The following is a 15,950-nucleotide window of genomic DNA, read 5'->3' on the forward strand; positions in this document are numbered from 1 at the left end:
CCCCCGGGACAGAGCCGGGACGGAACCCGGACAGAACCGGGACGGAACCGGCCCCGCCGGCCGCGCACCCCCGGCCCGGCCCGAGCCCCGCACCTGCCCCGGCCCTCCCGGAACTCCGGCCGTCCCCGCCCGCCCCGCTGGCTCCTCCCCGGGCCGCGGCCGCGGAGGGCGGAGCGGACGCGGCGCCGCCGCCGCGCAGAGCAGCAGCGGCAGCGGCAGCGGCCCGGCCCGGCCCGAGCCCCGAGCCCGGCCCGCAGCGGCGGCGGAGCGGCGGCGGGAGGCGGCCCGGGGGCGGCGGTGAGCGGGGGCGGCGGCGGGCCGGGCCGGGCGGCGGCGGGCGGAGCGGCGGCCGCGGCCGTCCCGGCGGGCCCTGGAGGCCGCGCGGGCGGAGCGGGGCAGCGGCCGGCGCGGGGTCCGGCGGGGCCGGGCGGCGGCGGGGCCGCGCCGGCCGCTCCCTCCCGCGGCCCGGCCGGCAGCGCGGGGAGGCGGCTTGGCCCCGTCCGTCCGGCCGGCCCCGCCGGTCCGTCCCGCATCCATCGCGTGCGGCCCCGGGCGGGCTGCGCGCTGCCCGCGGTGCCGCCGGGCTCGGGATCAGCGCAATTGCCGCGGTGGCGGCGGGGTCAGGTGTGTGCGGTGCCCCGCTGCTCCCCGCGCTGGGAAGGGGCGCGGGGATCGTGCGGGGCCGAGGAGCGCCGGAGTGAAGGGACAGCGAGGCCGGAGGCACGGAGGGTGGGCTGGCACAGGCACGGCAGGACGGGGCACAGCCTGTACGAACCGGCCTGATGGGCGGCAGGAGGTTTGGGCAGCTGGGACAAGCCAAGGGGCAGCCCCCCGTGAGCCACGTGGAGCAGCGGGCTGGCCCATCCTCATCCTCCCCATCCTCACCCTCCTGTCCATCCCCATCCTCACCCTCCTGTCCATCCCCATCCTCACCCTCCTGTCCATCCCCATCCTCACCCTCCCAGCCCATCCTCATCCTCCACTCCCAAGGACTGGTTGTGTCAGACCACCTCAGCTCTGAAAAGGGTTCTTGCACTTCCTTCAGTCGCTTTAAAGAGAAACTGTGCTCTGTGTAGGGAAGCTTTGGTGTTTAGATACTTCTCGTTAATTGGTGCCTTTGCTTGCGATATTTGAGGTACAGGGCATGTGGGTTTGGTGCAGGGATTCCTGCGAAGTCTCCTCGGTGGGAAGGTTGGGGTTTGGATGCAGTGAGCCAGTTCCCCCTGACACAGAGCTGGAATTGGGTCTTGCTTTGCGCACAGCTTGGAAAGAGCTGCAAACAGGAAGGGCAAACGATGAAAACTGCGTTTTTTCCTTTCAGTAGCTTAACAGGGGAGATAATATATCTTAAAATAGTGTTTGACTTGAAAACGCCTGTCTGCCTTCGGAGTATTGTACCGGCACTCTGTAATTTCTGCTGCTGTTGTAATTCTCTCTGAGTAGTTGTGTTGCTCCACGCAAAGAGACACCAGATTATTTGAAGACTTGAGGAAAGCGTCTGTTCAGTTGACAGTGCCTGTCTGCTGTGAAATGTTTCACTGTTGTGATTTGTGTCATTGCCTTTTTCATGCTGAAATGGTGTGTCAGTAATTCTCCCTGGTGTAGCGGATCCTCGGATCTGAAAGGGTTTTAATGCGGGAATTTGTGAGACTCTCAGGAAGTAATGGATGAAGCTTGTAGAAACAGAGAATGGTGCATTAGCAAAGCTCTGTGCCTTTAATGAGAAGTTATCCAAAACCAGGCAAGTTAAAGGGAAGTTCCAGATGGAGCTTTTGTGGTCTCCGCAACTTTCTGAATTCACAGAAGCGATATATTTCACAAGTATGAAATGCTGTCTGATTATTCTGACATCATTATCACGTTGCTATAGTGACTTCATTGCGCTGGGAATGCCATGTTCACATCCGGTTGCTATGGAAAAAATCAGTGTCATAAATAAAAACATTTAATGTTCTGTTCATCCCTGCGGCAGGAAAAAAGGCATCGATTTATTGACGCGAGTGAAGACTGGCAACATATTCCAACAGAAGCGCTTAGTGCCAAGTCACAAACTGGGAAATTGTCGCTTGCCGCTCTCGGCAGATTGTCCCTTGCCTCTCTGTGTTGTGGCAGGTAGCAGAAGTTGTGAAATCCTGGGTTTGGAACGGAGGGTGACAGAGCGTCTGTCGTTCTTCAAGGTGGAGCCGGCAGGAAGTGCTGCGCTCGCACCGCTTCTAAAAATAATCTGTTTTTATGCACAGCGTTGGCGTGCCTCGCAGGAGCAGAGCTGCCCCGCTCAGGGCAGCTCCTGCACGGGATGGGGCTGCCCGGGAGCTGCGGGGCTGGGGAGCCTTAGGGCCAGCCTGGGATGGAGCTGTCCCAGGCCAGAGCTGTCCCACCTGGGCTGTCACCCCGGAGCTGTCCCAGCCGGGCTGTCCCACCTGGGCTGTCACCCCGGGCTGTCACCCCAGTGCCCGCCAGGCCGGAGCTGTCACCCCAGGCTGTCACCCTGGGGCTCCCCGGAGCCCAGCGCTGCCTGCCATCACGTGTCCTGGCTCTGGCGTGGCTGTTTTTAGGGTAAGTAGCTTTGCTGAAGGTTCTGAGAGGATCTCCTGCCAAACGGGCTGAATTAACTCGCACTGCCCAAGTCCAGCACAGGTTAATGCTTTTATTTGGAGACTGGTGTTTACACAGGGCATCAGAACAGTTTATATGTGAAGCCATGAGCTGCAAATACACGGACATAGGTTATTAGTGATACATTTCGTGGCTGCTCGGCCAGTCTGAGGACTGTTCTTAAAAAAACTGAAAAGTAATTAAATGGCAGGAGGGCAACATGTGGATGTGCTTGAACATTAAAGTTGTAATTGTATATTGAATCATCGTGCTGGGCATAAACAACAGCAAGCACTTGTTTGTACTTTATATTGCAGTGCTTTTTCTCGTACCCTGCACGTGCACAGCGCACTCGGTGGCACTTTGAACTCGTGCTCAGTGTTTAGAGAACAGATTGCTTCTGTGCAGCTTTGCAGACTTAAAAAAATCATCTTCAAGAGGAATCCTAATGCTCTGACAACAGGAACCTGTTATCTGCTTTCCTAGAGAAAACAAAGTGTATCTTTTGAACATACATAAGTTCAAACCTTTAGGCTTTATATTTGAAGTGTTTTTTATGTGTAGCTGTTTGAAGTTCAGGATTATCCTTGATCCAGTGTTACTTTCAACCTTGCCAAAATCAGCTTAGCTGGCTCTGGCTGTGGATGCTGATCAAAACTCTTGGGTTTTAGGGCACTATGGGAGACCTACTATTTTATCAGTTTCTTTTAATTTCTGATGAGCCACATTCATGTTGAACATCAGTCGCTTCTTATAACTTCGTGTATTTAATTCTGCAGAAGCAGATTCAAGAGAGACACAATTTTTAAAACTTGGTCAAGTCCGAGGGTGGCGTTTGGCCTTTTTTGGCCTTGATTTTGGGGGTTGTTGGGTTATTTTTTGAAGATGAGGTAGTGAGGATGGTGGTTAAAGTATAGCCTCAGTTCATTTTATGTTGAGCGCTGAAGTAGTTATTTCTTTTCTTTTGCTCTTTTATTTACTAGATAATTGGAAATTAAACAGAATTTTAATGAAAGCATCTTCCTAAAAGGGTGCTTCTAAATCCCAGGGTCAAATTTTCCTGTAGGCATTTGTGTTTGCTCTTTAGGAAAATTGCTGCTGCTGGAAACATGACACCTAATGGCAGAGATAAGTAAGGATGTCCCAAAGGCTTCTGAAAGGACTGTTCATCTTGCTGAGCTCTCTCACTTGGTCCAGCCTGTCCTGCTCAGATGTTAAAACTTGTGTGAGATGCAAACAGTCCCTCTCCATCCTTCCCCGCAGGTCCTGGCAGGTAGAATTAGACTCAGGACGTTTCAGTTGGTGGAAATGGAGCTGCAGTGGGTTCTCACCCCCTGTGGGGTGAGGAAGGCAAGACAGACTGAACTCTGCTTTCCCATGTGGACCGTTTATTGTTGAGATTCAGAAACTCTTGGAAGCAAGACCCCAGCAGGAATCCAGCTGCTGCAGTTCAGGGTCTCCAGCAGGAGCATTAGAGTGAAGAACCATCTGTGCTGGCTAAGTGGAGACCTGTTGAACTGTGATGCCAGAGGAGAAAGGACGGAAGCAGGAGTGAAGAAGATGCACGATAATTGTGCCAGCACCACTGCTGATGGAGGAAGGAGTTGAGGAGAACAAGAAACTGCAGTTCCTGGCACGTCTGACCCAGGGCAGTGTCCTTCAGCCTCGAGCTGCAGCAGGGCTGATGTGGTGACTCTGCTGGGCCTGTGGGAGCTGGGAGGAACCTGTGGCTCACCCTGGCTGCCAGGATAATACCAGATGGGTGACATTTGGTCTCTGTCCTCAGAGGTACCAGGCTGTTATTTGCAAGGGCCAGCCCGTGTTTGTGAGAGTTACATGCAGCTGCCTTGCTGTTGCAGCAGATTGAGGGGCTCTGCTGGTTGTTTTTCAGCTGCCTGTGTGCTGGTGCCTGTTGACATCCTCTGTGAGCTGGTTTGACATGTCTGACTGAAACCCTTCAGAGCTAAATGGCTCATTATAAGAAGCTTCCTGTTATTTCCTGTGATAGCATAATTCTGTTAATTAATGCCTGTTTTCTGAGCTCCCCTCTGAAGGAAAGGGGACCCAGTGGCAGCAGAGCATCAGTCAGGACACACCTGGGCCTGCTCGGCACTTGGTACCTGGTTTTTACACTGGAGCACTCTGTGCTGCACCTCTGGGGCCATTTCACTCCCAGGTCTGCTCTGAAACAAGTTTTGCTCTGCAGAGGGGCAGGAACTGGTTACTGAGAGATCACTCCTTCCCTTGCAAATACTGCAGTAATGAAGGCTGTGTAGAGAAATCCATTTAACAATATTAAAATGAGGAGGCTGTGGGAAGAAGGGTGGTGCTCCAGGAGGAGGCACTGAGCGTTACATTCCTGATCAGAAATGGTGTGTTTAAACTTAAATTGCATTCATGTGCTCTGGGAAGATCCTTGGGGTGTGTGTGGGAGAAAATGGGACAGCAGAACCCATCCCTGTGGATCTGCAGTCGTTTTGGGGCTGTAGGCTCTGTACTGGCGGGCAGCACACCTGGTGCAGGTGAGCTCAGAGCTGCCTGCTCCTGTCTCTCCCCTGGCAGCAGGGCTCAGGGCAGGGCTGGGGCTCTTTCTCACCGTGCCAGCTGCTGGAGCAGGTCGGGTGGCTCCCTGAACCCCGCCGTGGCCACATAAAGATGTGTTTTGATGTTTTGGTGCGTGCTCTGCTCCCTGCCACCACTGCTCCAGCAGGTCCTGGGAGTTGGGAAATACCTGCTATACCTGACCAGGCACTTCCTCACTGCAGCTGCACTGGCTTCACCTGACCCGGGTAAAGGCACCAGTGGATGTTTTTTGGTTGAGAAGTCCAGCTGCTGACAAAAGAAGACTCGGTATGCTTGGAAAACTGCTGGGTGCTTTCTTTTGATGAACAGTCATCAGTCTGAGGGGGAAGCCTGACCCTGCATTGGGCTTTTATGCCCAGGAATAAACAGGTAACAGGACAAAGAGCCAAAAAGGAATCTCCAGGGCTGCTCCCAGCCCGTGGCTGCAGGTGGCTGACTTGGCTGTTTCACCTATTTGACTTTCTTTGACTTAAAATGTGGGGAGCCAGGCAATGGCAGTCTTGTTGAGCAGGTGGCCCGAGGCCTTGTGGTTGGTTATTTATTTATTTATTGTGAATATTGATAAGATGGAAAATACTTAAATCCATCTGGGGCGCTGAAGCAGGAGATGTGGATGTGCCCACAGCAGTGGCTGTGCTGGGGCTGAAACAAATCTTTATTCATCGCTTCAGTGATGCAAAATGTGCTCAGAAATGTGCTCAATGTAACGAGCAGGATGAGCATTTCTGTGAGAGGTGCTGGTTGCTTTGTCCAAACCCTGCTTTTTGGGAATGCTCTGCACCTGGGAGCGTGTTTGTCAATGGTCTGTGTTGCATAACTGCTGCTTGCTGGAGCATTGCAGGAAAAGAGACACTTGCATTTCACTTGTCAATGACTGCAGATTCAAGCCTGCCTGGAATGTTTTGGGTTTTTTTTTAGTCCAAATATTTGTTGGATTCAATGCTGTTGTGTTCTGCAGTGTTCTAATACTGCAAAAATGTGAGCTGGTCATGTTTAAGTCAGGCTGTTGCGTGTGAGCTGAGGGCAGTGCAGTCTGCTCCTGCTGCATCGTGGCTGCAGCTGGGGCTGCTCCTGCCCTGCAAGGGAGGCTGCTGCAGCATTTTGTCCAAGGGAAGAATCTCCGTGGAATCGGGCAGCATTTCCCACATTTTTAGCTGCAAACAGACTTAATCTGGAAAGCAGGGAGGACGTGGGAGGAGCACTTCAGCTGGATGTGTTGGTTGCAGTGCCTTTTATGTTATATTTTTATGTAAGATTCTTTTCTCTCATGCAAATAAACTTGAAGTAGTAGGGAGGGGCAGCTGAGAAGAGGAAAACTTTCATTACAGACAGCTGACATGCAGAATAATATCTTTTTATATGCCACTCACCACGTGATAGTTAAAAGTAACTCATAGTTCACTGGGTAAGGCTATTTCTGGCGCAATTCTCTTTTTTTTTTGTGTAACAGTCTCATTCCAGCACATCTCGCTTTACCCTGAGATTTGATGTGTTCGTTAGTCCTGTACTGAGTAACAGTTACTGGGTATCAGGCCTGGATAAGAGAAAACTTGTTGGATTTATGAAGTAAATATGGGTGAAGATAAAATAAATTTAGCCAATTGTTGCTTTCTGCTTTAGATTATAACAGTAATTGTAGCTGAAAATAACATTAAGATTAAAGATACAGACTGAAGTGGTTCCAGACAGCCTTTCTCATGAAATATTTATGCATTTAGAGCTTTTAACTCATCAGATCACTTACGAAGTTGTGGAGGTTACAATATTATTATGGCTTTGCCTTGTTTTGTGAACACCCTGCATTGGCATATTGATCACTAGAATGCAGTCAGGGCATTTTCAGGAATCCCATTTGAAATGATCAAACAGATGTTGTCATGCTCCAGGGCACTTTCCTCGGTGATGTGATTCTGAGAAAGTGGGTCTCGTCCTTTTTTCTGTAATTCCAGTCCTTTGCAGCCTCTGTTACATGACCTGTTTGCCCAAACCCTTGTCACAAGCAGTGTCGAGTCCAAATCCCTTTTGCAGCAGGGCAGACTTGAGCTGGGAGCTGGTGCTGAGCAGGGTCAGCAGGATGGAGCTGGTGCTCAGCAGGATGGAGCTGGTGCTCAGCAGGTGTCAGAAGGATGGAGCTGTGTCTGCTGTGTCTCCTGGGGTGCTGTGACTTCCCTGCTCCTCTTCATGCCAGGTTCACACCCACTGCATCTCTTTGGGTGGAAGTTGGAATAGATTTAGGAACTTTTTAGCACCAGTGATGGTAGTACTGTGCTGAGGGCATGGGCTGTGTTTGCAGGACGCTGCATTTGCAGATTTACTCCAGACAAAAACAGATGAGTGGAAGCTGGAGCTGTGGAGGGAAGTGTCCTCACCACGGGGAAGGCACAGAAATTGTGGAGATGGCAATTGGCACTGGGATAAGTGTGCTGTGTTCCCGGGTCCTGAGAGTGCAGAGCCTGGCCCCAGGCCTTGTGTTTGACAAATTTGCACACTCATGTGGAGAGATGGTTTTTTCCCTTTTGCCCTAGGTCTTATTATTTCAAAGGCACATCCTAAAAATAAGACTCTTCTAGGATGTGCCCTCCCTTCCGTGTGAGTCAAACCCAGCCCCTCTTGTGCCAGCAGGATTCCAGCTGCCCCTGGCCCTGGGCTCCTTGCTGTTTAGAGGCAGCTGTAGAATTGTCTATTTTGGTTGTGATCAAGCTTGACCTATAAATACTGGAATGGCTCGTATAAAACTGATTAAACTATCAGAGCTGTTTCCTTTAATGTCACCTTTTATTCACCATAAAGGAAATTCCAGGATGAATTGTCAAAGGAGTTCTGCCCTTTTAAGCAGGTTCAGGGGGATTAAAGAACTTCAGAGAAGCCCTGGTGCAGAGGCCAGGTCTGGCAATGGTTTGGTTAAAACCCCAAAGGCCTCGAAGCTCTCTCTCTGGCACTGAAGTGTTAATAACTGTTTGAATATTCTTCAGTTAAAACCTTCACACAGAAGAAAGTTTCATTTTCGCTGTAGAAGAAAATTCAGTTTCCACCCCCACTCTGCCCCAAGGTTCCAGGAAGCAGCATTAAGGGGCTGAGCTAAGTACCGAAGGATTAAGCACCACATTAAATAACTTAATTTCTTTATGAAACATAATGAAACTGTTACTTTCCCCTCTATTTGAAGCTAATTCTGTGCCCTTTACTGCTATTCAGGTTCCTATCAAGCCTTAAAATCTGCCATGAAAAGCATTCAGGAGGTGCAGTCCTGCTTGGCAGCGCTAGAACACATCCGTTGTGAGCCGTGTTTAAGTCCTCATTACATGGATACTCACTGCTGCAGGGGGTTTATTTAAACTGATAAACAAATGTAGTATTAATAAGTGGCCATATGGTCAGTGAGGCTTTTCATTCTGGAAATTGTTGTTAAAAGAGGCGTTTAATGAGTGGCAGTTGCGTGGGAATGGGGGGTTTGGTTGCTTGTGGCTGCCACACACCAGGCAAGTGCAGATCTCTGGGCTGCACATGCAAAGCTGACCTTTAGAACAGGCTGCATGCTCAGATCCAGTGTGCAAACACACACAGGCCATTGCAGCTGTGCCAGGGAGATTTAAAAATCTCAGCATTTTCTGGAATTTCTGAGTGTCCTGAAGAGCTGGGATGTGGCCCATGTTTAGAGGCTTGGTATTAGTCTTAGGATTTCTCACTGGTGGGTGTAAATCATAGAATCATGGAAAGGTTTGGGTGCTCCAGCCTGGCCTTGGGCACTTCCAGGGGTCCAGGGCAGCCACAGTGTCTTCATGCCAGGGCCTCACTACCCTTGGAGTAAAGACTCTGCCCAATACCTAATCTTAACCTACCCAATGTCAGTTTGAAATACATGGGAAGAGCAATTTGAACCTCTGAGAAGATTTATTATTTGAGAAATACGAGAAGTTGAGAAGTTTATTGAGAAGTTTCAAAGAACCCTTAGTGGCCTGGAAGCTTCATCTCTCCATTAATATTTTTTGTGCTGGAGACCAAGTAAGCTCAAACTGGGCTTTATGACCAACGTCTCATCACTACTACTGCAGAAATGAAATAATTAAAGTGCAAGCTGAAGTTTCAGTGGCAATCTGTCTACCTCATGTCACTTATTTACTCTTAATTATGTAAACCAGGAAGAATAGTGGCGAATGTTGCCAAGCTACTATCAGCACAACAAATTATTCCTACCAAGTAGAATGGACTTGGACTTTTGCTATAACTGAGCCTCCTTGGGTCTGTGTGGAATTTAATCTGTTTTATAAAAGGTCAGGATATTTTTTCCCACTAAAAGAAATGGAGAGGAATGAGAACCTTTATAGGGCTTAAAAATCAGTGGCAAGCTGTGGATGTGATAGGCAGCAAATGGAGGAAGTCCCCTGAAGGGCTGCTGCGTCTAATGGCGATGCCCTTTAATGTTTATGTGTTTGGCTGATGAGGAAGGGAAAAAGGAAGTTTTTTTTCATTTCTTTCTTCCAAAAAAAGCTGTGGAGAACTCCTCTGAATGGCATAAACCCTCTGCTGAACTACTCCAGCAGGGCTACATGGGTGGAATGGCAAATGTAGCCGTGGTGTTGCTTGGGAGGACCTGTGACTTCACAATCCCTGCTGCCAAGCTGTTCCAGGTGTTGGTAACGGAGCACAGGGTGTTGTGCCCTCGATTCAGGTGTTGGTACCTGGGCACGGGGTGTTGTGCCCTCGGTTCCAGGTGTTGGTACCTGAGCACGGACTGTTTTTTCCTTGGTTCAGGTGTTGGTACCTGGGCACAGGGTGTTTTTTCCTCGGTTCAGGTGTCGGTACCTGGGCACAGGGTGTTTTTCCCTCGGTTCAGGTATCAGTACCTGGGCACAGGGTGTTTTTCCCTCGGTTCAGGTATCAGTACCTGGGCACAGGGTGTTTTTCCCTCGGTTCAGGTATCAGTACCTGGGCACAGGGTATTTCCCCTGGCTGTGCTAGCAGAGCTGGCTGTGCCCTGCTCCAGCCCCTCTCCTTGGCATTATTCACTCGCAGAGTGCCGCAGCCCGGCCGGAGGGGAGGCTGCCAGCTCCGGCCCCTGACGTAGGGCTTTGTTCTAATTTGGGGATGCAGTGTGTGTCCATCTTTGAGTTGTGCTGCTGGCTTCCTTTCCCCTGCCTTTGTCTGGCTGGCACATGTCCCTAGCAACTTTCTGCAAGTGCAGACCAATAGGACAAAAAATAAATTAGCCGTTTCAGCATGGCAGGCTTTGGCTGCCCAGAGCCCTTGTTCCTTGCCTGGAGAGCTTCTATAGCAAAGCAATTTCCAATGAATAATTAGGCAGTCACTTCCATAGAAGTTAACATTATGTTATTTGAAATTGCAGGTTCAGCATGAAGCTGATTGCACAAAAGATTACAGGCTGAGGAGGATCAGTCCCAGAGTGTTTGTGCACAAAATGACTACTTGCAATGGCAGAATTATTGCTGTTTTCCAAGGAGTTTGTTTCAGTGCCGTGTTTGTGTGGGCTGCTGTTAATTTGCTGGAAGCCCCAGCTCAGCTCTGGAGTCTGGGCTGGAAGGGCTCTGTTGCTGCAGGACTTTACTCTTTGCCCAAGCCTTTATGACCCTGGCTCAGGAACCTCAGAGGATGTGGAGCGATGCAGAAAGTGGTGATTGGGATGTGGCTGGGAGGTTTTGGGAATGGATGCAAGGTTTGAAGGCTGCTCTCTTGCCTTTCCTGATGGAGCTCTTCAGGTAACACCTCTGGGCAGTGTTTTCTCCTGTGTTCTCACATATCTGTTTGCTTATTTGGCTTGTCACCAGCTTTTTTTTCAGTGTGTGCTTCTTGCTGTGTCTTTTTGGGGTTATTTGTTACCTGAAAAACAAAAGGAAAATATATTTACACTTGGATTACTGACGATTTGGACGAGGGACAGCCTGTGTGTTCCAGCATCAGGAATGCACCACAGTGGGGTCATGATTTATCCTATAGCAGGCTTGTGCATAGCTAATTACACACGTGTTGCCTTGACTGGTATTTGATTTGATGCTGAAAGAAGTCAGTAGAAGTGATAATGATTTCGGTGTTAAAATTACAAAACTGAGGCTGAGATTCCTGCCACAAATAATAAAATGTTACCTCTTATGTAATGTTAATGTCTAAAACACACTTACTCTGGTGTCAGAGACCACAGTGATAATGAGTAAGAAAACAAATGCAGAGTCTGTGAACGGAAGTTTGTCAAGCTGTACTTTGGAAGTCACACTGAAGTCCTGCTTTCTGCTTAGTCTGGTCTTTCAGTCTTTTGTTTTTCTCTTCCCTCCCATTTTCCTGGTGTTGGTGGCCTCAGGAAAGGTGGAGGAGGTTTTCCCTGTGCCCTAAAGCCAGGGAATTTGACTGCCTTGGAGAAGGGGCTCGTTTTGTGAACAAGTGAGTCCATGGCAGTGATTTTTATTAATGAAATAGTCTCCTTGCTAACTAACAGGGTAATTTGTCGCTGTGTTTATCTTGCTCTTTGCATCTGCTGATGAGCTGTGGGATTTCCAAACCCCCTTTCCTTTGGGGTGCACATCCCTGTTCCCTGCACGGAGCTGTTGAGTAATTGATGACAGCTTTGGTGAGCACTAGGGAGGTATTTCATGTGCTTTAGACTTCATTGAGTAATTTAATACCTCCCAACACGGTGTAGAACAAATTAGGGAGCAGGTGCTGAGTGGAGCTGTCCTTGGGCAGAGCCGGGAGCGGCGGCTGGGCCGGTCTAAGCCAAGGGGAGATCCTTGGCCTGGTGTTCCCAGCCTTTGCTGCTGCATCATCTCTCTGTTTGTTTGGACTCTTTTTTTTTATACTGTGGAGGGAATCTGTCAGTTTGAGTGTGGTTTTGATCGCTGTAAATCTTCCCCTTGCAGAAGTGCTGGGTTTGGGTTTGTTTTGCCAACATGGCTCTGAGTAATGGAGGGATTTTGGTAGAGTGTTGAGCAATGTTTAGTTGACACTTTTAAAAAAAGAAAATCCAGCCCTTTCCATGGCCTAGTTTATAGTAACTGAAAAAAACTGGCACGGAGAACATTTACCAGTTGAAAATCCAGCAGGTTTGTTTATAGTAGCCACGATTCAGTATTTAACTGCCAGGATAAAAATAAGCAGGACACGTGGCTGCAACGTCCCGAGAATCTGCCTCTGATTTGGGAATGGGAAGGGCACGGCCACAGGGGTGCCACACCAGCCTTGAGTGGAGGTGCTGGAGTTCAGGGACATCTGTGCTTCACTCCCAAACGTGCACAGTGCTGACATCACTTTTCCCTTGGAAACGTTCAATATTCCGGTTTCTGCTGGTGAAAATCAGGGAAAGGGAGGTGCGAGCGATGAGCAGGCAAGGAGTTATTCTATTTTTTCCTTCCTTAAAGCCAGGTGAGTGGTCCTTGCTCCTGCCTCTCTCCTCTCGGCCAGGGACATCTTCCTCTGTCCCAGACATCCTCCTGGGGAAGAGCAGAGGGCAGAGCCCCTCAGTGCTGAGGGTGCAGGAGCTGCCCCTCGAGAGGCATCTCACACTGGCTCTAGGAACTGCTGCTGTGGTTTCTGTGCTCTCCTTTCTGTGCCTCACTTCTTTCTGTTCCTTCTCTCTCACCCTCCTCTGAACTCGGGCTGTGCTTTCTGGGTGCAGAGGCAGCTGCTGCTGCTGAGCCATGCTCTGTGTGCAGCGCTGGAGCTGCCACTGGCAGCACCTTCACGGAAAATGCCAGAAAGGTTTGGGTGGGAAGGGACCTCAGAGCCAATACAGGGACACCTCCCACTGTTCCAGGTGCTCCCAGCCCTGTCCAGCCTGGCTTGGACACTGCCAGGGCTCCAGGGGCAGCCCCGGCTGCTCTGGGGACCTGTGCCAGGGCTGCCCACCCTGCCAGGGAAGGATTTATTCCCAATATCCCATCTAACCCTGCCCTCTGGATTCACTTTCTCTTACACTTGGAAAAATATTTGACAAGGATTACGAGAGCTTCTGTTATCTGTTTGGAAATAATTTTGATTTCTGTGACTCCAGAGCTGCTAAAAAGAAATATTTTCAAAAAAAACAGTATAGTAGGTTTTCATTTAAACTTCCTATGATTCCAGAGGAACAGCTGATTATTTTTTTTATCCCTGGAAAAGAAAGGATGAAGTGCTGAGCCTGTAAAAGACAGCCCTTTGCCTGGCAGAGCAGCAGGTGTAGCAGTGCTGTGGTTACTGTCTGAAGATCAGCACTGCTGCTGCTCAGTGTTACTGAGCAGAGGGTTGGGCTGCTGGAAGTGTTAAAGCTTCCCAAGCTCTTGGACAAGGAGCCAGCAGGTCCTGGGGCAGGGGGACGTGCTGCTGGGAGTTGTTCTGATCCCCAGGACTGTCTCAGAATCCCAGAGTGGTTTGGGCTGGGAGGACCTTTCCAACCCCAGCCACAAACCTGCTGGATTCCCTGAACTAATTGTGCTTTGTAGGTGTTGCAGAACTCAATGCAACCTCAAGCATGGTTATTTTCAGTTTGTCTGTTGTAAGTGAAGTCTTGCTTGGAGTATTCTAGGGAGGAGAAGTCCACAGGAGCAGAGTGGTTTGGCTTTAGCACTACAGAGATGCTTTGCAAATGCTGACACTTGAAAAACTATCAACTCTTTTTTTAATTCTTTTTTTCAGTTCCTGTGGGGAGCCTGGAAGAACTTTCAGTAGAGCTGCTAACACTGATGAGAGATCTTTTATGCCAAGGTAAGAGTTTTTTAGTGTTCTCATCATACTTTAAATGAAATTTCTGTGAACATTGGAGTGGGTAATTGGTAAGTGAAGTTGCTACACTCACTCTGTGCTGTTTGCTTATTTTGGTTCATGCTTCTCTCTCCCCACTGCCCAAATTATAAACTTCGTGATGAGCTGCTGAAACTCGAGAAACAGAAGCAGCTTGCTTTTGCACCAGGTTTCTGTCCTGAAGGGCCCCAGCCCTTGTCCCCAGCGCCTCCCCAGCCTCTGCCCCGCTCCTTCCTCTGCTTGGGAAATACCCTCCAGTTGTGCTGCTGGAGTTGTGCTGCTCCAGTTGTGCTGCTGGAGTTGTGCTGCTCCCTGGGCTGCAGCAGGGAGGATGGCTCTGCAGGCTGGAGAGTGCAGAGGGCTTGGCTGGGCACAGGAGCAGCTGAGTGGGAGCCACGTCTCAGCTTGGAGCTTCCGCTGTGTTTGCATCCACCCGTGCTGCTTCTGCCTGCACAGCCCTGGGTATCACCACAAATACTCTGCAGCTTTTTTATTGACACAAATATTGTGCAGCTTTTTTAGTGACACAAATATTGTGCCACTCTTTTTATTGACACAAATATTGTGCCACTTTTTTTATTGACACAAATACCCTGCAGCTTTTTAGTGACACAAATATCCTGCAGACCTCTCTACCTGCTCCCAGGGCAGAGCCCTTCCCTTTTCTGTCAGGAAGGAGCTGAGCAGCTGGGGGCTGCTGCTGTGGATGGGTGGATGTTCATTTCTGGCTCTTCCTGGGCAGTGCTGGTGACGGCAGCAGCAGAGCAGAGATGCTCCTGGTAAAGAACACCGAGCACAGGTGGATTCTGGTGGATCAGGTGTGCGGTGTAGCAGCAGTTTTTTTGTGACTGTAGATGCCAGAGCCCTGTGGTTTATTACCCTGGGGGTGGTTTGGAGAGTGCTGGAGTGGCAGAGGGAGCTGCAGCTCAGGCAGTGCTGGGGTGGGACTGTGCTCTGTGCCCCTGCTTGTCCTGCTGGAGCTCAGGGGCCGTGCCTGGCGAGAGGAGCAAGGACACACACTCAGCTGTGCTTTGTTCTTGCACTGCAGCATTCAGAAGTAATGAGACCAGTTTCACAACATTTACTGTTATTTTTTTTTACACTCTTCAGTGATCATACTCCTGACTCTAAAGGAACACTTAGCACCCATAGTTTAATTCCATTTGGAAGTGGAGCCGTTGCTTCGCAGCATGTGACTCTGCTACAGAGAGCTCTGGATGGAAATGAATGCTGCTGTGTCCGACTGTATTTAGGTGGGCTTCAGCAGTTGCCAAATGAAAAGTTGGCTGGGATGCAGCATAGTAATTTCTTGAGCACTCTATTCATGTTGTATAAACAGATAACATTAACATACTTGTGAAAGAGCTACAAGATAATTAAGGCATGTGGGGTTTACAGTAATAAGGCTCGTGCCTTTCAGGATCTTGGTTTCCTGTTGCACCTGAAAAAAAAAAATCAGCAAATACTGTAGAGAAGAAATGAGAAGTTAGTCTTGTGCTGCTCCCAGCTTAAACTTTCCCACAACTATTTTCTACTATAAATAAGTGAAATAGTTCACAGCTAAATTTAACCCTTAGCTTGATTGCTTTCTGAGTTTTCTTTGGTGGAATTGACTGTGAGACTGTAGGGAAATGAAGAAAAACTGGATCAATAAATTGCATTTATGCTTTATTAAAGATGCATCAGCTTTTAGTTTCTAGGGGTTATCAAAGGGAAAATAATGAAGTGGAATTCCCCTCTCTTTCTCATTCAAAATCATGATTTTTTGAAAGAAAGGAAGTGAATGTTACTTCTCAGGGAAATGATCAAGCAGAAGAGCTCCCAGTTCCCAGAATTTAGCCAGGGTTGTTGTCAATGTCCTAGAGTGCACAGACATCGCCTGCTCTACTTTTAGACAGTTTCTGGAAAACCCCTTTCTGTTTGACTTGATTTCACAACTTGCAGCTAGGCAGCTGCAGCTCACGTGGGCTTCAAGAGTTGAAGAAAAACCTCCTCCAGGTGCTTAAACTGATGGGCTCACTGGTTGCTTGAGCCTTGCTCCCTCTCCAAGG

At 49.4% G+C, this 15,950-nt stretch overlaps 1 protein-coding gene across 1 annotated transcript in view; it reads left to right on the plus strand.

Moving 5' to 3' along the window:
- The first annotated feature begins 233 nt into the window (after positions 1-233).
- The window catches only part of RAP1A (RAP1A, member of RAS oncogene family), a 28,624-nt gene continuing 12,907 nt past the window's right edge, over positions 234-15,950 (plus strand). Inside the window, exons 1-2 of the mRNA XM_021539493.2 lie at positions 234-297; positions 13,795-13,863. The gene's annotated coding sequence lies outside the window, so the exon portion shown is untranslated. The remainder of the gene's footprint in view (positions 298-13,794; positions 13,864-15,950) is intronic.

This window comes from Lonchura striata, chromosome 30 (genome assembly GCF_046129695.1).
Source record: "Lonchura striata isolate bLonStr1 chromosome 30, bLonStr1.mat, whole genome shotgun sequence".
Lineage (NCBI taxonomy): Eukaryota > Metazoa > Chordata > Aves > Passeriformes > Estrildidae > Lonchura > Lonchura striata.